The following is a 22,818-nucleotide window of genomic DNA, read 5'->3' as shown; positions in this document are numbered from 1 at the left end:
TCCGTAGCTGGAGCTTATCTCCAACCATGTGCAAGGCTGCAGTAGCATCGTGCGCAGTGAAGAAGCAGTGACCCACAAATTCAAACACAAAAGTCTCTTTTAATGTGTTTCTTCGCAGCATTAAAGTCCAATTCATATAAATGCATATAACTTCAGTGGATATTACCAGTAACCAGTTTACACCAGTTCAAAACAATACATATCACATGGCTTTAGATTTGCGGTCCCTAAACAGGCCAGACTTCCCTTGTCCAGTTTCCCTGGGCGACCGCACGGCATCTCACAGTCTCTATACGTCTCCATACACACAGCCTCATATGTTGCAGACACTACAGATGCCAGCCCTCCTCTGACTAGTTCTCGTGGGTGTCCTGCATCGCTGTATCACAGTCTCTTTATAGACTCTTTACTCACACAGTCGTACACAGTTCAGGATATCCTCCGGATAGCAGCCGGGCACCATATCCACCTGTTTGCAATCGTTGCACATGCTAGTCCTCTTACAGGCACAGGACATCCACCTCCAGGCACAGGACATCCACCTCCGGGCACAGGACTGTCCACATCCGACTCCTTCGGGCACAGGACATCCACCTCCAGGCCTTTACTGAAGGCTTCGGCATCCGCATTCCAGAGCACTGCTAACAGGGCTGGCTGAGACCGGCCGGTCCGAAGGCACATCCAGAGTTCCCTTTGCAGGTGGAAATCAGTAGCCTTCCTACCAGCGCCTGTGTGTTGTAGTACTTCCCTGCTTAGCACCATGGGATAGTCCTCACAACTGTCGTGTTTGTTTCTGTTCTTTCTCTCTGTCCCCCAGATGATATGGATAGGATGCACCCGTATGACGGGGTAGGCCTGGAGTTATTTTATAGGGACCCTAGAGACGCCCCTCTCCCACAATTGCCTCCGTTGTCTTCATTAGGTGTAAAAGGTGAGACAGCCAACCTAAAGTTAACTGCCCTGCCGTAGTTCAAAGTAATGTGTGTTGTGATTTTGCTTTTTGCTCCCTCTAGTGGTCATTAGTGATTTGACTCTGGAGCTTCTGTCTTTTCCTATATCCTCACCTGGGCCGTTAGTTCAGGGGCGTTGCTATATAAGCTCCCTGGACCTTCAGTTCAATGCCTGGCATCGTTGAAATCAGAGCTAATCTGTTGTGCTCTTGTCCTATGATCCTGGTTCCTGTATTTCAAGCTAAGTCTGCTTCCTTGCTTTTTGCTTTTGTTTTGTTTGGTATTTTTGTCCAGCTTGTTCCAATCTGTATCCTGACCTTTGCTGGAAGCTCTAGGGGGCTGGTGTTCTCCCCCCGGACCGTTAGACGGTTCGGAGGTTCTTGAATCTCCAGCGTGGATTTTTATAGGGTTTTTGTTGACCAGATAAGTTATCTTGCTATATTCTGCTGTTAGTAAGCTGGCCTCTCTTTGCTGAACCTGGTTCATTTCTGTGTTTGTCATTTCCTCTTACCTCACCGTTATTATTTGTGGGGGGCTTGTATCTTGCTTTGGGGTCCCTTTCTCTGGAGGCAAGAGAGGTCTTTGTTCTCTTCTCCTAGGGGTAGTTAGATTCTCCGGCTGGCGCGAGTCATCTAGCGATCACCGTAGGCATGATCCCCGGCTACTTCTAGTGTTGGCGTTAGGAGTAGCTATTTGGTCAACCCAGTTACCACAGCCCTATGAGCTGGATTTTTGAATCTCGCAGACTTACACGTTCCTCTGAGACCCTGTCCACTGGGGTCATAACAGTATGCCAGGCCTGTATTAAATGTTTAATGCATTGCAGAAGTGGGATTATAAGAAAGAAAATTTTGAGTTTTTTTTTTCCCTCTCTCATTTTTTTTTTTTTTTTTTTCTTTTCCCCTTTACCTCAGAGTGGCTTAAGCTTGCTGCAGACATGAATGTCCAGACCTTGATTACAAGTGTGGACCAGCTTGCCGCTCGTGTGCAGGGTATACAAGATTATGTTACCAGAAATCCTAGGTCTGAACCCAAGATTCCGATTCCTGAACTGTTTTCAGGAGACCGATTTAAGTTTAGGAATTTCAGGAATAATTGTAAATTGTTTTTGTCCCTGAAACCTTGTTCGTCTGGAGACTCTGCTCAACAAGTAAAAATTGTTATTTCATTCTTACGGGGTGACCCTCAAGATTGGGCTTTTTCGTTGGCGCCAGGAGATCCGGCATTGGCTGATATTGATGCGTTTTTTCTGGCGCTCGGTTTACTTTATGAGGAACCCAATCTTGAGATTCAGGCAGAGAAAGCCTTGCTGGCTATGTCTCAGGGCCAGGACGAGGCTGAGGTGTATTGCCAAAAATTTCGGAAATGGTCCGTGCTGACACATTGGAACGAGTGTGCACTGGCCGCTAATTTTAGAAATGGCCTTTCTGAGGCCATTAAGAATGTTATGGTGGGTTTTCCCATTCCCACAGGTCTGAATGATACCATGTCCCTGGCTATTCAAATTGACCGGCGGTTGCGGGAGCGCAAAACCGCAAATTCCCTCATGTTGTTGTCCGAACAGACACCTGATGTGATGCAATGTGATAGAAAAACCGCAAATTCCCTCATGGTGTTGTCTGAACGGACACCTGATTTGATGCAATGTGATAGAATCCTGACTAGAAATGAGAGGAAAATTCATAGACGCCGGAATGGCTTGTGTTACTACTGTGGTGATTCTACACATGTTATCTCAGCATGCTCTAAACGTATATCTAAGGTTGTTAGTCCTGTCACCGTTGGTAATTTGCATCCTAAGTTTATTCTGTCTGTAACTTTGATTTGCTCACTGTCATCTTATCCTGTCATGGCGTTTGTAGATTCAGGTGCTGCCCTGAGTCTTATGGATCTCTCATTTGCTAAGCGCTGTGGTTTTATTCTTGAACCATTAGAAAATCCTATCCCTCTTAGGGGTATTGATGCTACGCCATTAGCAGAAAATAAACCGCAGTATTGGACACAGGTTACCATGTGCATGACTCCTGAACACCGCGAGGTGATACGTTTTCTCGTTCTACATAAAATGCATGATTTGGTTGTTTTGGGGCTGCCATGGTTACAGACCCATAATCCAGTCCTTGACTGGAAGGCTATGTCAGTGTCTAGTTGGGGCTGTCGTGGTATTCATGAGGATTCCCTGCCTGTGTCTATTGCTTCTTCTACGCCTTCGGAAGTTCCGGAGTATTTGTCTGATTATCAGGATGTCTTTAGCGAGTCCAGGTCCAGTGCATTGCCTCCTCATAGGGAATGTGACTGTGCAATAGATTTGATTCCAGGCAGTAAATTTCCTAAGGGAAGACTGTTTAATCTGTCGATACCTGAACATACCGCTATGCGTTCATATATCAAGGAGTCTCTGGAGAAAGGACACATCCGTCCGTCTTCTTCCCCTCTTGGTGCGGGATTCTTTTTTGTGGCTAAAAAGGACGGATCTTTGAGGCCTTGTATTGACTATCGGCTTTTAAATAAGATCACTGTCAAATTTCAGTATCCTTTGCCGCTGTTGTCTGACTTGTTTGCCCGGATTAAAGGTGCCAAGTGGTTTACCAAGATAGACCTTCGTGGTGCGTACAACCTTGTGCGCATTAAGCAAGGGGATGAATGGAAAACCGCATTCAATACGCCCGAAGGTCATTTTGAGTACTTGGTGATGCCTTTTGGGCTCTCTAATGCCCCTTCAGTTTTTCAGTCCTTTATGCATGACATTTTCCGGAACTATCTGGATAAATTTTTGATCGTTTATCTGGATGATATTCTGTTTTTTTCTGATAATTGGGACTCGCATGTGGAGCAGGTCAGGATGGTCTTTAAAATTTTGCGTGAAAATTCTTTGTTTGTCAAGGGCTCAAAGTGTCTTTTTGGTGTACAGAAGGTTCCCTTTTTGGGGTTCATTTTTTCCCCTTCTGCTGTGGAGATGGACCCAGTCAAGGTCCGAGCTATTCTTGATTGGACTCAGCCCTCGTCAGTTAAGAGTCTTCAGAAGTTCTTGGGTTTCGCTAACTTCTACCGTCGTTTTATCGCTAACTTTTCTAGCATTGTGAAACCTTTGACGGATATGACCAAGAAGGGCTCCGATGTGGTTAATTGGGCTCCTGCTGCCGTGGAGGCTTTCCAGGAGTTGAAACGTCGGTTTACTTCGGCGCCTGTTTTGTGCCAGCCTGATGTCTCGCTTCCCTTTCAGGTTGAGGTGGATGCTTCAGAGATTGGAGCAGGGGCCGTTTTGTCGCAGAGAGGCCCTGGTTGCTCTGTTATGAGACCTTGCGCCTTTTTCTCTAGGAAGTTTTCGCCTGCGGAGCGAAATTATGATGTGGGCAATCGGGAGTTGTTGGCCATGAAATGGGCATTTGAGGAGTGGCGTCATTGGCTCGAGGGTGCTAAGCATCGTGTGGTGGTCTTGACTGATCACAAAAATCTGATGTATCTCGAGTCTGCTAAACGCCTGAATCCTAGACAGGCCCGCTGGTCATTGTTTTTCTCCCGTTTTGACTTTGTTGTCTCGTATTTACCAGGTTCAAAAAATGTGAAGGCCGATGCTCTTTCCAGGAGCTTTGTGCCTGATGCTCCTGGAGTCGCTGAACCTGTTGGTATTCTTAAGGATGGTATTATCTTGTCAGCTATTTCTCCAGATCTGCGACGTGTGTTGCAGAGATTTCAGGCTGATAGGCCTGATTCTTGTCCACCTGACAGACTGTTTGTGCCTGATAAGTGGACCAGCAGAGTCATTTCCGAGGTTCATTCCTCGGTGTTGGCAGGTCACCCAGGAATTTTTGGCACCAGAGATCTGGTGGCCAGATCCTTTTGGTGGCCTTCCTTGTCTAGGGATGTGCGGTCATTTGTACAGTCCTGTGGGACTTGTGCTCGAGCTAAGCCTTGCTGTTCTCGTGCCAGCGGGTTGCTCTTGCCCTTGCCTGTCCCTAAGAGACCTTGGACACATATCTCCATGGATTTCATTTCTGATCTTCCGGTGTCTCAAGGCATGTCTGTTATCTGGGTGATATGTGATCGCTTCTCCAAGATGGTCCATTTGGTTCCTTTGCCTAAGCTGCCTTCCTCTTCCGATCTGGTTCCTGTGTTTTTCCAGAACGTGGTTCGTTTGCATGGCATCCCTGAGAATATTGTGTCAGACAGAGGATCCCAGTTCGTTTCCAGATTCTGGCGATCCTTTTGTAGTAGGATGGGCATTGACTTGTCGTTTTCGTCTGCTTTCCATCCTCAGACTAATGGACAGACGGAGCGAACTAATCAGACTTTGGAGGCTTATTTGAGGTGTTTTGTCTCTGCTGATCAGGACGATTGGGTGACCTTCTTGCCGTTGGCTGAGTTTGCCCTTAATAATCGGGCTAGTTCCGCCACCTTGGTTTCGCCGTTTTTCTGCAACTCTGGTTTCCACCCTCGTTTTTCTTCGGGTCATGTGGAACCTTCTGACTGCCCTGGGGTGGATTCTGTGGTGGATAGGTTGCAGCGGATCTGGAATCTTGTGGTGGACAACTTGAAGTTGTCACAGGAGAGGGCTCAGCGCTTTGCCAACCGCCGCCGCGGTGTGGGTCCCCGACTACGTGTTGGGGATTTGGTGTGGCTTTCTTCCCGCTTTGTTCCTATGAAGGTTTCCTCTCCTAAATTTAAACCTCGTTTTATTGGTCCTTACAAGATATTGGAAATCCTTAATCCTGTATCCTTTCGCCTGGATCTTCCTGTGTCGTTTGCTATCCACGTGTTTCATAGGTCCTTGTTGCGGCGGTACGTTGTGCCTGTGGTTCCTTCTGCTGAGCCTCCTGCTCCGGTGTTGGTTGAGGGCGAGTTGGAGTACGTGGTGGAGAAGATCTTGGATTCTCGTCTCTCCAGGCGGAGGCTTCAGTACCTGGTCAAGTGGAAGGGCTATGGTCAGGAAGATAATTCCTGGGTGGTCGCCTCTGATGTTCATGCGGCCGATTTAGTTCGTGCCTTTCATGCCGCTCGTCCTGATCGCCCTGGTGGTCGTGGTGAGGGTTCGGTGACCCCTCACTAAGGGGGGGGTACTGTTGTGATTTTGCTTTTTGCTCCCTCTAGTGGTCATTAGTGATTTGACTCTGGAGCTTCTGTCTTTTCCTATATCCTCACCTGGGCCGTTAGTTCAGGGGCGTTGCTATATAAGCTCCCTGGACCTTCAGTTCTATGCCTGGCATCGTTGAAATCAGAGCTAATCTGTTGTGCTCTTGTCCTATGATCCTGGTTCCTGTATTTCAAGCTAAGTCTGCTTCCTTGCTTTTTGCTTTTGTTTTGTTTGGTATTTTTGTCCAGCTTGTTCCAATCTGTATCCTGACCTTTGCTGGAAGCTCTAGGGGGCTGGTGTTCTCCCCCCGGACCGTTAGACGGTTCGGGGGTTCTTGAATCTCCAGCGTGGATTTTTATAGGGTTTTTGTTGACCAGATAAGTTATCTTGCTATATTCTGCTATTAGTAAGCTGGCCTCTCTTTGCTGAACCTGGTTCATTTCTGTGTTTGTCATTTCCTCTTACCTCACCGTTATTATTTGTGGGGGGCTTGTATCTTGCTTTGGGGTCCCTTTCTCTGGAGGCAAGAGAGGTCTTTGTTCTCTTCTCCTAGGGGTAGTTAGATTCTCCGGCTGGCGCGAGTCATCTAGCGATCACCGTAGGCATGATCCCCGGCTACTTCTAGTGTTGGCGTTTGGAGTAGCTATTTGGTCAACCCAGTTACCACAGCCCTATGAGCTGGATTTTTGAATCTCGCAGACTTACACGTTCCTCTGAGACCCTGTCCACTGGGGTCATAACAAATGTGTAGAGCCTATTACTTCCTCGGTGCTCCGGCCACCGGCTACGGGCCTCAGTAGGATGTTGCCGATCTCGGGGCATGACTCCTTCTGGTTCTATCGCCTTTGTGCTGTGATCTTGTTTCTCACTTCTCCACAATATACTTCGCTTCGTGTCCTTTCTTAGGAGACTGCCGCTATAAGGTACAGGCACGGCTCCGTGACGATCTGTCTGTGCTAGGCCCACCCCTGACAGGTCCTCTCCCGAACTCTCCCGGGCTGCTTTCTCCCTAACTTCCTATCCAACCCCCAGTTTTTCCCATGTGTGAGGAGTGGCCTAGTAAATAGGACCTTTTGCTCCCCCTGGCGGCCGGAGTGTGAAGTGAAATGTGTGACTGTGATACCTGGCAAGGTGAACTCTTTTAGTGCAAGCAGATGTACCATCACTCCCCCTGGTGGAAGAGCAACGCCACTGCAACGACCAGACTCAGGGTAGCTGCACAACGGCCCGGGGGGCATACGCAGTCCTGCCACCCGGCCCAGCCCGCCCCTGCTTGAGAACACCGATTCTGTTAACAACGTAGCAGACAAGGTGGCCCACAATCAAACAGGCCCTTCTGGCATTTGCCAGAATTGCCAGATGGCCAGTCTGGCCCTGGGTGTCAGACATCTTCCCATTTCTTTACGTAAGGAAAAAAGGCGAGATCTCAGGAGCAGAGAGTCGCACAAACAAAAAACAATGTTTGCAAGTGTCAGGTCTTCTTTAAATTAAGACTCCTAAAAATTTCAAACCTAAGACTGGAAAGATAGTGAAATAGCATACAAGACCTCCTAAATTAATAGAACTCAGAACAGAGATACATCATCAATTTCAAATTTTTGCAATAGCTTTCTGTAATTTTTTATAAATGTAAAGTGATGAGCAAAAGGTTAGCAATGTTTTGAACATTTGATTTTCGGGCTCCATATCTCACCATCCACTACTGCTTCGAATGTAAGACTACCATCATTTTATAGACAATCGTCTTGGCTATGTCATACATGAATTTAATTTCCAACTATTTAGCATATGATTATGCATATTCTTGTCATGTCACTGCATTGTTACTGTTTTGCTCTTGGGGATGGAAAAATATTTTTCTTCCTGTATATTACAATACACAACTTGTTCTCACATTCCCTAATAGTTCAGTGTGTTATTAGGTTAATTCCCAAGCGAAAAGACACTGGTTTGAATCGAGGAGCTACCAAGATTTCCAGAGAAAAAAGAACCAGCATCATCCAGCTGATAGATAGCAGTCTCTCGGCCGAGAAAATTGCTAAATTGCATCATGTGAGTGCCATGACAGTTGGAAGAATAGAAAATGAAGTCCATCCAACCATTCAGAAGCCAAGAGGTGGACATCCAGGCAAAATGTCGGAGTTAACAAGTAGGTTCACCACAAGGTCTATCAGTTCTGGCGCGACAAACACAATACTTGAGGTGGCTCGTATGCTTCATAATATTGATATCACAGATGTGCATGCGAGCACCGTGAAACGCGTGTTACACCAGACTGAAAGGGTGGCTCAAAAAAAGGTGAAGGAGGCTCAACTTCAATATCGGCTTGAGGTTGCAAAAAATTAAGAAAAGTGGACAGTAGAAGATTGGAAACAGGTGATGAGGAAGCATGTCCACGCTGGTTTGTGGACTTTGGCTATGGGGGCCCTACACTCTTGCAGGCCGCATGATGCCAGTGATTTGACTGGATGTTGAACAGTTCAATGAAGGAGACCACCACTCAAAAATAAACCGTCTTTTACTTAACAGTAACTTGGTGGGAACTATGTACAATAGACAGCAGGTGCATAGCTTCATGGATGTTTTCTTTACAATAGCATTTTCAGACAATCTCTACCTCTTCCAGGCTTACTTGTTTCGGCCTCAAGGTCTCCTGTCTTCACCATAACCCAACACAGTGCTACAGTCCAGTTAGTAAGAGTCCTATTCTCAACTCTGTGTCCAGTTTTCCTCTTAGGGGAGCTAGTTTTTCACCATGAAATCCCGCCTGGGGCACTCTCTTAGTCTCATATTCCCGGTTCCATCCTGGCCCGTTAACTCCTTGAGTTATAAACCTGGAGCCGTACTGTTAGGTGCCCTGTCCCCGGACCCGTCTCCAGTGCATCATTCTAGCCTTCTGTCACTTTTCCTTTACTTACTCTGGATCTTACTATCCACTGTCTCGGTCTCCGCTCACGTCAGGGACACCCACGTCATGAGACTCTGCTGACTAGTCAGACCTTAGGACTGTTTCTGGCATACACAAGGCTCTATCTATACTATAATATATATATATATATATATATATATATATATATATATATATATATTTCCACATTCCTTCAAATATCTACTACAAATGGGATTAGTTTCTGCTGTGGCCATATAATGATCTGTATTATATCATAATGTACTAGATTAAACAAGAAGTTTTCCCTGTTCAAGTTCCTTAATGTGCTTTAAAAACAAATAATTTCTATCCCTGTTAAGGAAAATGTCTGAAAGCAAGTCTCATTTGCAGCACAAAATAAATCAAACTGCTCCAGATAAGGAGCAACAGCAGCACGCAGTGGTCTTTTGAGGAAATCACATAACAAATACATCCCAACACATCATAACACAAAGTACACATCGCGCTCGCTGTGAAGCAGGAACATCCACCGACGCGATCCATTATTCAGACCACAGTATTTACCTACAGCCATTTATGCCGATGGAATCAGGAATATTTCAGACAGGAGAATGATAACGGCATATAATAATAATCCACCTGCGGAAGAGCCGAGCTTACAGATACAGCACGGAAAATCAATGCCATCACTCATGACCCGGCCATTCCAGTGCTCAGCCATTCCTGCAGAAAACGCAGATCAGACGAGAGATAAATATCCTCTCATGTGCACGGAACATAAATTGCATCTATTAAATATATCACAACGTCCCTGGTGGAATAAAGGAGAACACGATTTATATGTATTGACGTCACTCATTGTGCTCCAAGGCTGAACAGAATCAATGGTCATTAACATGTATGTGACTGCAGAATGCATAAAATATAAAGGAAATGATAACACAAAGGCGTCTCTTCTAGTGGACATGCTTCTAGATGATTTATTCCCCTTCAGGTGCTTATGACATTCTTCAAGATGGACTTAGCACGATTATTTTTTCTATTTTTTTTCTAATTTTCTGTGGTTTCTTCTTACTTAAACTCTAAATGTAGGGCAAAAACTGGAGCAGTTTAATAACATACACTATATGGACAGAAGGTGGAGGTGTGTGGGGGAATGTTTTGCCCATTTATCCAGAAGAACCTTTGTGAGATCAGACACTGATGTTGGAGGAGGAGAGGCCGGGCTCACAATCTATGCTCTAGCTTATACCGATGATGTTGGATTGGGTTGAATACTGGGTTCTGTGCTGTCCAGGGCCGGCGTCACCACCCGGCGCACCCTAGCAAGTGCCGGGGCTCTGAGTAAGCAGGGGGTCCACTCGCTGTCGGGGACACCCACACGCAATGGGGCCCGTGAGTCGGGGGGCCAGTGCTCGCGGGGCCCCTCCTGCTTGCTCAGGGCCCCGGCACTTGCAATACATCTCCTGACTCTGTGACGTCTCAAGGCAGAGGGTGAGATGGCGTCACTAGTGTGTACCCCCTGCTCTGAGTAGTCACAGTGCAGAAAGCCGGAAGACGGCAAAGCTGAGGAGGGAACGAGGAACGAGGGAAGTATTTAATTTTTTATGTATGGAGCAATATATGGGGCCCATACTGTAAGGAGCACTATATTGGGCCCATACTGTATGGAACATTATATGGGGCTCATATTGTATGGAGCATTATATGGGGCTCACCCTGGATGGAGCATTATATGGGGTCCATTCTGTATGGGGCAAATTCTGGATGGAGTATTATATGAGAATCGTTCTGTAAGAAGCATTTTATGGGGCCCATTCTGTATGGAGCATTATATGGTGCTCATTATGCATGGAGCATTATATGAGGCCCATTCTGTATGGAGCAGCACTGGACTCTGGAGGAAACGTGTTCTTTGCAGGGACATATCACACTTTTCTGCCAAGAGAACGTTACCTTACGCTTTATCAAAAGACATTGTAGACAATGGAACTTTTTGGGAACAGTTTGGAGAAGGGTCTTTTTCTTTTTGCCATAACTGTGCCAAATGCACAAAGTCTATAAAGCAAAGGAAGAAGATGATCCGGCTCACAGGATGGCAAATTTCAATAAAACATCTAGTTCCGTTATTCAAAAAAAGATTAAAACAAGTAAATGTCAAAAAATATATTTGGAACACGTCCTCCAAAGTCTAATGGTGGTGGCTTTACACCACTCCATCCGTCGCTTGGCATCGTGCTTCTTATAGCCCGGTTCACTATGTATTGATTTAGGCCTTCGCCGGAATTTTTTGGAGAGTCTGAAAACTATACATTTTTGGAAAGGTTATAGTATAAGCAATACGAAAAACAATGTTTCCATTTGCCCCGAGTCCCACGTGACCGCCATATTGGATTTTACAAAATGGCTGACGTAAAACCAATTTTCGTTAATATCTCAGCTTATAAATAACATAAAAATAAAATTTGACAGCTAAACATACATTTTAGGGCTAAGAAATGCAATATTACTAGTTGCAGATGTGTTTTAGATATTTACTACAGCAGTTTTTTATAATTAATTAGTATTGACATAATAATACATAATGACAGGAATCACATGTTTTTTTTTATTATCGGCTTTTTTATTATTATTTTATTATCGGCTTCTTTCAAAGTTCTAGAAGAAATACATACTGAACAAGAACAATTCATATATATCAAGAGTGGGGGGCATTTTGGTTGGCATCATACTGTATGGGGGCCATGAAAGGGTTATCGTAGTGGGCGACAAAACTAAGGGGCTTCAATAGAGGCAAAATTATTGTATAAATGTAGCAATACATATCCCTCTCCCTGTATTTAAAAGTTAGGAGGTATACCCATTTTTGACAGCGCATATATTCTATGACACACCTCCCCCTCTGAAGAACATATGTATATATGTAACATAACGCTATATTAGATGGGGAACACCCCTGCCAAATAGGACCCTTGGGTTTCTTAGCAGGAACACAAGTACAAGCATTGACAAACAGCCGGGAGGATGCTGAATTATTATTAAAAAAGTGGAAGTAGACAAAGATGAACCTGTGTCCATTGTCCCGTTCATGGGAGGTGTCCCTTCTAAATATATGCCACCGGTCTCTCCGGGCAATATGATTGACCTCTTTGAGGCCCAAGTGATGAGATATGGAGGTCCTGCTGTATCAAAAAACCCCATCTAATCTTTCAACCTCAGAGAGAAAAGCACTAATGGAGATAAAGAGCTGGTCTGACATGGTCGTTAGACCGGCAGATAAAGGCGGCAAGACCGTGTTGATCCCTAGAACGATGCACATACTAGAGGCTAATAGACAATTGTCAGACACCGACACATATAGCAAGTTGCAGGGAGACTCCACACAGAGGTTCAAGAATAAGTTGCGATCCTTCTTAAGGAAGTCCTTTGAGCTAAATGTAATCTCGCAGAAAAAAGCCGAGAAGCTGCTGCCGGAGTTCCCAACTAGACCACATTGGTATTATGTCCTAAAGATACACAAATCGGTGATAAGCCCACCAGGGCGACCAATCGTTTCTGGGATAGGGTCGCTCACAGAGAACCCTTCCCAGTATATCGATTGGTTATTGCGGCCGTTATTGAAAGATGTACCGTCATGCATTAAGGTCACAAATTCATTTTTGAAAAATATACAGAAGTTTACGTGGCAACCAGGGTTTGCGTTAGCATCAATTGATGTTGTAAATCTGTATACAAGAATTCCCCCCAAAATAGGGGTAGAAACGATTAGACAAATATTGAGTACCACAGACAGAGATCAGAATTTTATTGACTTTGTCTGCGAAGGTTTGAGATTTATCTTGACACATAACACCTTTACATTCATGGATTCCTGGTATATCCAGACAACTGGGACTGCTATGGGGACTCCGGCAGCATGCACATTTGCAAATTTATTTTTAGGACTTTTTGAAGAAAAATACGTTTATTCTGTGGAAAATGAGTTTCTAAAGCACATAAAACTTTACTTTAGATATGTGGACGACATGTTCTTCGTGTGGGATGGTTCGGAAGAAGATTTCACAATTTTCGCAACATCCTTAAACGAATCCAACGCGATGGGCATGTCCTTCACATCTACTTTTGGGGGATCGCACCTAGAATACCTTGATGTCTTGGTAGAAATAAAAGAAGGGCCGGTCTGTACATCGTTATATCGGAAACCCACAGCGACCAATTCGATAATGCATTATAATAGTTTCCACCCAGTACACACGAAGCAGTCTTTACCATATAGCCAACTCCTGAGGGTGCGAAGGGTTAACAACACACAAGAGGGTTTTAGATTACAATCAGTGGAACTGTGTCAGAGGATAAAGAGGAGAGGCTATCCAGATACTTTATTACAAGCAGTGGTAGAAAGAGTCAATGAGAAAACAACCGATAAAAAACAGGGGTTGGAAGGTATGGCAGAAAAAAAGTTCACTTTTTGCTTCCAGTACAATTCTATGGATCGCCAGACACGCGCTGCCATCAGGAGAAATTGGCATATATTGGAAAGGGACAAGGATCTGACGGAGATTTTAGCCAGAGGTCCACTTATTTCAAGCGCAGCACAAGGTAGAGGGATGTACTAGTACGCAATCGCATTGAAAAAGAGAATACAAATTGGCTAGAACAGGGAGTCCCTAAAGGGAATTAGCATTGTGGAGATTGCCCTTATTGCAAATATCACATTACGGATTGGGTCATAAATATAGGCCCAATCAGCCATACAGTTGCAGAATTTATATCATGTAAAACCGATCACGTAGTATACGTGATATTTTGTCCTTGTGCAGCGCCCCAGAGTCCTGGTCGTTGCAGTACTGTGGCTCCGCCGCTATGGGGAGCTATGGTGCGTCCGATGGCACTGAAGGAGTTCATCTGATCAGGTGTCACAGACACCAATACATTTCACAGCCGGGCCTCCGGGGGGAGCTAAGGGTGCTATTCACTAGTGGGTAAACTGGGGGTCAGGCAGGAAGTTAGATCAGAAAGCTGACTGGGTTGGAACCAGGCAACACCTTGTGGCAGAGGGTGTTGTAGGGGAAGATACAGTAGGGTCTCTGTCAGGGGTGGGATCCTGACAGAGGCTTGGCAACGAGAACGAACGTAACGGGACCGTGCCTGCTCCGGGTAGCGGCGGTGCCCAAGAAAGGATTAGAAGAGAGATAGATTGTGCTGAGTGAGAAACGGGATCACGCAAAGGAGAAATACCAGTAGGAGTCGTGCTGTAAGACCGAAGCAACATCCTACTGAGGCGCACTACCGGTGGCCGGAACGCCGAGGGAGTAGAATAACATTCAGCTTCAAGCAATACTCCAAACAGTGGCAGGGCAGTCAGTCTCAGGCGGGCTGTCTAACTCAAATCACCTATGAAGTCTTGGGAGGCAATTGTGGGAGAGGGGCGTCTCTAGGGTCCCGGAAGAACTCCAGGCCTACCCGTCAAACAGGTGCCGTTCCTACCCGAACCTCAGGGAGGGACGGAGGATTAGCAGAAACATCATCTAATCGAGTTGTGAGGGAACATCAGAAACAGACACAACAGTTGTGGGGTACTTTCCGTAAGCACAGCAGGGAAGGACTACAACACATAGCGCTAGGGGGAAGGCACAGATTTCCTCCTGTGAAGAGAACTCTGGAAGTGCCATTGGACCGGCCGGACTTGCGCAGCCTGGTGAGCCGTATTCTGGATTGAGGACTCAGAGATCTTCAGTAAAGAGGTAAAGAGACTGCAACCTGGTGTCCTTGTTATTTATCGCGACTTGCACCCCACAACTGCACCGTTACAACACCACTTATTTCACCGGACGTCCCCCACTGACAGACAGGGCCACGGACCGGGTCTAGCCACCGTGACAACCCCAGGACTGAGACCCAGAGGCCCGGCTCCGGGTACCCCTAGGCCCTGCGGCGGTGTGGGGGCGCTCCACTTGCAAGTACTACTACATAGGCAAGACTATACATCATTTATATGTGTGGTTCAGGGAACATTACAAATCAGTTTCCTCAGGAAAAGGGGTACCGAGGCTAATTAACCATATTAGAGAAACACATGGGGGGGAACCCGAATGTTATGACGTTTGCGGGGATAGAGAAAGTCACTTTGTCCCCAAGAGGAGGGGATTTGCATAATCTGCTATTGAGACGCGAGGCGAGGTGGATTGTGCAAACAGGTGCGTTGAGTCCAATAGGATTAAATAACAGAGTCGACATGTCGATCTTTTTGTAATAAGAGTAAATTTTCTGTTCTCTTGTAGGCAAATAATATTTTGAAAATATCAAGTTAGATGCAGAATATGGTAATAGAAGTATATATGGCTGGTGAAACGAACATAGCAGCATGGTTATTTTCAAACCAATATTACCTTTGTAATTAGGTCCTTAACCCCTTCATGACCATGGGATTTTCCGTTTTTCCGTGTTCGTTTTTCACTCCCCTCCTTCCCAGAGCAATAACTTTTTAATTTTTCTGTCAATATGGCCATGTGAGGGCTTATTTTTTTCAGGACTTTTACCACGACATGTACTAGAAAATGGGCAAAAAATTGCAAGTGCGGTGAAATTGCAAAAAAGTGCAATCCCATGCGTGTTTTTTTGTTTGGCTTTTTTGCTAGGTTCACTAAATGCTAAAATTGGCCTGCCATTATGATTCTCCAGGTCATTAGGAGTTCATAGACACCAAACATGTCTAGGTTATTTTTTATCTAAGTGGTGAAAAAAAATTCCAAACTTTGCTAATAAAAAAAAAAAAAAAATTGTGCCATTTTGCGATAAACGTAGCGTCTCCATTTTTCGTGATCTGGGATTGGGTGAGGGCTTATTTTTTGCGTGCCGAGCTGACGTTTTTAGTGATACCATTTTGGTGTAGATACATTCTTTTGTTCGCCCGTTATTGCATTTTAATGCAATGTCGCAGCGACCAAAAAAACTTAATTTTTGAGTTTCTAATTTTTTTCTCGCTATGCTGTTTAGCGATCAGGTTAATCCTTTTCTTATTGATAGATCGGGCAATTCTGAACGCGCCGATACCAACTATGTGTATGTTTCATTTTATTTTTGTTGTTTTATTTTGAAAGGGGCGAAAGGGGGGTGATTTAAACTTTTATATTTTTTTTATTTATTTCATATATTTTAAACATTTTTTTTACTTTTGCCATGCTTCAATAGCCTCCATGGGAGGCTAGAAGCTGGCACAACTCTTTCGGCTCAGCTACATAGGAGCGATCATCAGATCGCTCCTATGCAGCTGAATTACAGGCTTGCTATGAGCGCCGACCACAGGGTGGCGCTCACAGCAAACCGGCATCAGTAACTATAGAGGTCTCAAGGACCTCTATGGTTACTATGCAGACGCATCGCTGACCCCCGATCATGTGACGGGGTCGGCGATGCGCGCATTTCCGGCAGCGCGGCCTGCGACCTCGGACGTACTATCCCGTCCGAGGTCAGAAAGGGGTTAATAATATTGAAATTGATTGGTGCTCAAGCGTCGGACTTATGAACGCAATGTAAAGTATTATCATTGGTGATTTTTATTGTTTTTATGAATTTTACTTGGTGGTAATAAGGAGTGAGTTTCGGTGCAGGTATTTCTTCCCACGTCACATCCTTCTAACTACTGACCCGTAGAAGCGCTATACCAGTGCGAAACGGCTGTCGTCAGAGCCTGCACACTACTGTCTTCACACCCCCGAGCCATGAATGTTTTAAATTGTGACTGAATAAAGGACAAACCATTTTAAGGATCGGTGAGTGCTGCCTATCTTTTCTTCGTTATATGGATAGCATTTCAATGTTTTTTCGGAGGAGCACCCGAGGCCCGGAGGCTAAGCTTCAACGAGTACCCTGCTTGTCAGGTACTCTGACTCAGTGAAGTTGGAGGTGCTGTCTACTATTTATCTTTTGACAGACATATGTATATATATTATTTTATTGAGTGGGGGAACCAATTAGGACTTTTGCTACGACGCTTAATGATTTTTATGTACACGCTTGATCATGATCTACAAGAGTATGGCCGTCATATGTATACTTTCAAGCTGGAGACAATCCCTGAGAACAGGAGATTCATTTCTTTCATTTTTGGTTTTCTGGCGCTGCTCTATGTCCTGATTGGATGGTGTGTGTGTGTGTGTGTGGCGCTATGATGTTGGCAGATATGCAACGGATACAGACTTAAGGTACCTTCACACGAAACGACTTTGTAACGATATCGCTAGTGATCCGTGATGTTGCAGCGTCCTGGCTAGCGATATCGTTTAGTTTGACACGCAGCAGCGATCAGGATCCTGCTGTGATGTCGCTGGTCGCTGAATAAAGTTCAGAACTTTATTTGGTCGTCCGATCGCCGTGTATCGTTGTGTTTGACACCAAAAGCAACGATACCAGCGATATTTTACACTGGTAACCACACAGACTGCTCTCCAGCGACCAACGATGCCGAGGTCCCCGGGTAACCAGGGTAAACATCGGGTTACTAAGCGCAGGGCCGCGCTTAGTAACCCGATGTTTACCCTGGTTACCAGTGTAAAATGTAAAAAAAGAAACACTACATACTTACATTCGCATCCCCCGGCGTCCGCTTCCCACACTGACTGAGCGCCGCAAAGTGAAAGTGAAAGCACAGCACAGCGGTGACGTCACCGCTGTGCCCTGCTACTGCCGGCGCTCAGTCAGTCAGTGCAGGAAGCGGACGCCGGGGGACGCGCAGGTGAGTATGTACTGTTTGTTTTTTTTACATTTTACGCTGGTAACCACGGTAAACATCGGGTTACTAAGCGCGGCCCTGCGCTTAGCAACCCGATGTTTACTCTGGTTACCCGGGGACCTCGGCATCGTTGGTCGCTGGAGAGCGGTCTGTGTGACAGCTCTCCAGCGATCAAACAGCGACGCTGCAGCGATTGGCATCGTTGTCGCTATCTCTGCAGCGTCGTTTCGTGTGAAGGTACCTTTAGGCTACATTCACATTTGCTTTGAGGAGGGCTGCAGATGGCTGTGTACTTCCTCCCTACTTCTGTATGCGTTCTGCCTTTCCCTGCGTACCTATCTTTAACATTGGGTACGCAGGGACATGCGTTGTATGCAGATGTGTCCGCATGCGGCGATTTGACGTGTGTGGCGACCGCACGGAAACGCAAAATTGGATATTCATTCTAGGATTTTACTACCTTTTAATACTTTATACACTCATTACAATCTACCTGCAAACTCTCACTATCAATACCTGCAAATTTGACACTTTATGCATTTTCATTTTTTCAACCTTCAAAGTCTCTCTCCCCACTCTTTTCCAAAAATTGTGTATAGCAGGTTAACTAAAAGTCTTATATTGGACATCTATCAGATATTGATAACTGATAGATTGATAACATCTGAGACAGTTTTGGTCAACAACCCCCAGAGCCCTTCCTCCCGACTTCCCAGCCCTTCACCTCCAAAACCAACTTCTCCACCATTACAGAAGATCAACTCTCCACTCTACTCTCAAGATCGCATCTCACCACCTGTGCACTTGACCCGCTCCCATCCCACTTCATCCCAAACCTCACCACAGTCTTCATCCCAACCCTAACCCATCTCTTCAACCTATCACTAACAACTGGTGTTTTCCCCTCAAGCTTTAAACATGCCTCCATCACACCTATCCTCAAATAGCCTTCTCTTGACCCATCCTCTGTATCTAGCTATGGCCCTATATCACTTCTCCCCTATGCCTCCAAACTACTGTAACAACACGTCTACCTTGAACTGTCCTCCCATCTCTCTTCTTGCTCCCTCTTTGACTGCTTACAATCTGGCTTCCGGTCACACCATTCCACTGAAACTGCCCTAACTAAGGTCACCAACAACCTCTTAACCGCCAAGAGCAAGCGACACTGCTCTGTCCTCCTCCTCCTCGACCTGTCGGCTGCCTATGACACAGTGGACCATTCCCTATTATTACAGACCCTCTCATTCCTTGGCACCACAGACTTGGCCCTATCCTGGATCTCATCATACCTAACAGACCGGACATTCAGCGTCTCCCACTCACACACCACCTCCTCACCTCGCCCCCTATCTGTCGGAGTCCCGCAAGGTTCAGTTCTAGGGCCCATGCTCTTCTCCATTTACACCTTTGGCCTGGGACAGCTCATAGAATCTCATGGCTTTCAGTATCACCTCTATGCTGATGACACACAGATCTACATCTCTGGACCAGATATCACCTCCCTACTAACCAGAATCCCTCAATGTCTAGCCGCTATTTCATCCTTCTTCTCTGCTAGATTTCTAAACCTTAACATGGACAAAACAGAATTCATCATCTTTCCCCCATCTCATGCGACCCCCAACGAACCTATCCATTACAGTACATGGCTGCCCACTCTCCCCAGTCCCACAAGCTCGCTGCCTCGGGGTAATCCTTGACGCTGATCTCTCCTTCAAACCACATATCCAAGCCCTTTCCACTTCCTGCCGACTTCAACTCAAAAATATTTCACGAATCCGTACATTCCTCAACCAAGAATCTGCAAAAACCCTAGTCCATGCCCTCATCATCTCTCGCCTTGACTACTGCAACCTCCTGCTCTGTGGCCTCCCCTCTAACACTCTTGCACCCCTCCAATCTATTCTAAACTCTGCTGCCCGACTAATCCACCTGTCCCCCAGCTATTCCCCGGCCTCTCCCCTCTGTCAATCCCTTCACTGGCTCCCTATTGCCCAGAGACTCCAGTACAAAACCCTAACCATGACGTACAAAACCATCCACAACCTGTCTCCTCCTTACATCTGTGACCTCGTCTCCCGGTACTTTCCTACACGCAACCTCCGATCCTCACAAGATCTCCTTCTCTACTCCCCTCTTATCTCTTCCCACAATCGTATACAAGATTTCTCTCGCGTATCACCCCTACTCTGGAACCCTCTACCACAACACATCAGACTCTCGGCTACCATCGAAACCTTCAAAAAGAGCCTGAAGACCTACCTCTTCCGACAAGCCTACAGCCTGCAGTAACCACCGACCGACCAAACCACTGCATGACCAGCTCTATCCTCGCCTACTGTATTCTCACCCATCCCTTGTAGATTGTGAGGCCTCGCGGGCAGGGTCCTCTCTCCTCCTGTACCAGTTATGACTTGTATTGTTTAAGATTATTGTACTTGTTTTTATTATGTATACCCCTCCTTACATGTAAAGCGCCTTGGAATAAATGGCGCTATAACAATAAATAATAATAATATTACCTAAACCCTGTCCAGATGATCACCCGAAGTACCCCTACATGAGTAATCTCTTCCACCTTGCGTTTGGCAACCGATATGGAGTAATGCAGCCAAAACATCAACATGTTACACTTACAAGGAAAAAATAACATTTTACTCATGTTTTGGCATCATACGCCCTCCCTCCAGCATAAACTTAATCCTGCAGTCCCTAATTGTTTTTGGAAGTGTGGAAATTCAGAAGGTGATATACTCCATTTGTCTTGGTCTTGCCCAAATCTTCAAGGCTTCTAGGAAACTGTTAAGTCCCTTATTTATAATGTTACTGGCCTTCAGATCCCTATAGATCCAACATTCTATCTACTTAATATTTTGCCATTTCAACTAGGTCATAAAATTAAACAACTTCTATTGTACAGCACAATGGCTGCTAGCTGTCTGATAGTCTGTAAGTGCAAGTCGACCCAACCTCCATCTATGAGTGAACTTCAGCTACGAATACAAGAAGTTAGAAGTATAGAATACCTTACAGCCTTATTAACCCCTTTCTGACATTGGACGTACTATCCTGTCGAGGTGGTATGAGCCCGTATGACCACCGATGGGATAGTACGTCATCACTGATCAGCCGCGCTCATGGGGGGAGTGCGGCCGATCGAGTTCGGGTGTCAGCTGACTATCGCAGCTGACATCCGGCACTATGTGCCAGGAGCCCCCAGCACACTGCGATCAAACATGATCGCAGCGTTCCGGCGGCATAGGGAAGAATTGCGCAGGGAGGGGTCTCCCTGCGTGCTTCCCTGAGACCCTGGTAGCAATGCAATGCTCCGAGGGCCCCTTACCTCCTCCTCCCTGCTCAGAGCAGGCGCCGGGAAGCCTCCCTGCTGTGCCTGTCAGATCGCTGATCTGACACAGTGCACAGCAAAGTGTCAGATCAGCGATCTGACCCTATATAGTCATGTCCCCCCTGGGACAAAGTAAAAAAGTAAATAAAAATTTTTTACATGTGTAAAAAAAAAAAAAAAATTCCTAATTAAAGAAAATATATATATATATTGTTCCAATAAATACATTTCTTTATCTAAATAAAAAGAAAAAAAACAATAAAAGTACACATATTTAGTATTGCTGCCTCCGTAACGACCCGACCTATAGAACTGAACCCCTAGTTAATCTCTTCAGTGATAACCGTAAAAAAAAAAAACTGAGGCAAAAAACGACGCTTTATTATACCGCCAAACAAAAAGTGGAATAACACGCAATCAAAAAGACGGATATAAATAACCATGGTACCGCCGAAAACATCATTTTGTCCCACAAAAAACGAGCCGCCATACAGCATCAACGAAAAATTTAAAAAGTTATAGTCCTCAGAATAAAGCGATGCAAAAATAATTATTTTATATGTAAAAGTTTTTATCGTATAAAAGCGCCAAAACATAAAAAAATATAAATGAGGTATCGCTGTAATTGTACTGACCCGAAGAATAAAACTGCTTTATCAATTTTACCAAACGTGGAACGGTATAAGCGCCCCCCCCCCAAAAAAAAAAAGATATTCATGAATAGCTGGTTTTTGTTCATTCTACCTCACAAAAATCGGAATAAAAAGCGATCAAAAAATGGCACATGCCCGAAAATGGTACCAATGACAACGTCAACTCGTCCCGCAAAAAACAAGACCTCACATGACTCTGTGAACCAAAATATGGAAAAATTATAGCTCTCAAAATGTGGAGACACAAAAACTATTTTTTGCAATAAAAAGCGTCTTTTAGTGTGTGATGGCTGCCAATCATAAAAATCCGCCAAAAAAAAAAACGCTATAAAAGTAAATCAAACCCCCCCTTCATCACCCCCTTAGTTAGGGAAAAATAATAAAATTTTAAAAAATGTATTTACCGTATATACTCGAGTATAAGCCAACCCCCCTAATTTTGCCACAAAAAACTGGGAAAACTTATTGACTCGAGTATAAGCCTAGGGTGGGAAATGCAGCAGCTACTGGTTAATGTCAAAAATAAAAATAGATACCAATAAAAGTAAAATTAATTGAGATATCAGTAGGTTAAGTGTTTTTGAATATCCATATTGAATCAGGAGCCCCATATAATGCTCCATACAGTTCATGATGGCCCCATAAGATGCTCCATATTAAAATATACCCATATAATGCTGCTCAAAGGTTAATAATGGCCCCATAAGATGCTCCATAGAAACATTTGCCCCATACAATGCTGCATAAAGGTTGATGGCCCCATAAGATGCTCCACACATTGTGGCCCCATAAGATGCTCCACACATTATGGCCCCATAAGATGCTCCACACATTATGGCCCCATGAGATGCTCCATACATTATGGCCCCATGAGATGCTCCACACATTATGGCCCCATAAGATGCTCCACACATTATGGCCCCATAAGATGCTCCACACATTATGGCCCCATGAGATGCTCCATACATCATGGCCCCATGAGATGCTCCACACATTATGGCCCCATACAATTGTGGCCCCATGAGATGCTCCACACATTAGGTGCCCCATGAGATGCTCCACACATTATGCCCCATACGATGCTCCTCATATATGCCCCATAAGATGCTCCATACATTTGCCCCATTTGCTGTTGCTGCGATTAAAATAAAAAAAATCACATACTCGCCTCTCT

Source organism: Ranitomeya variabilis, chromosome 3, assembly GCF_051348905.1.
Source record: "Ranitomeya variabilis isolate aRanVar5 chromosome 3, aRanVar5.hap1, whole genome shotgun sequence".
NCBI classification, from domain to species: domain Eukaryota; kingdom Metazoa; phylum Chordata; class Amphibia; order Anura; family Dendrobatidae; genus Ranitomeya; species Ranitomeya variabilis.
Note: the sequence above shows the minus strand (reverse complement) of the source record.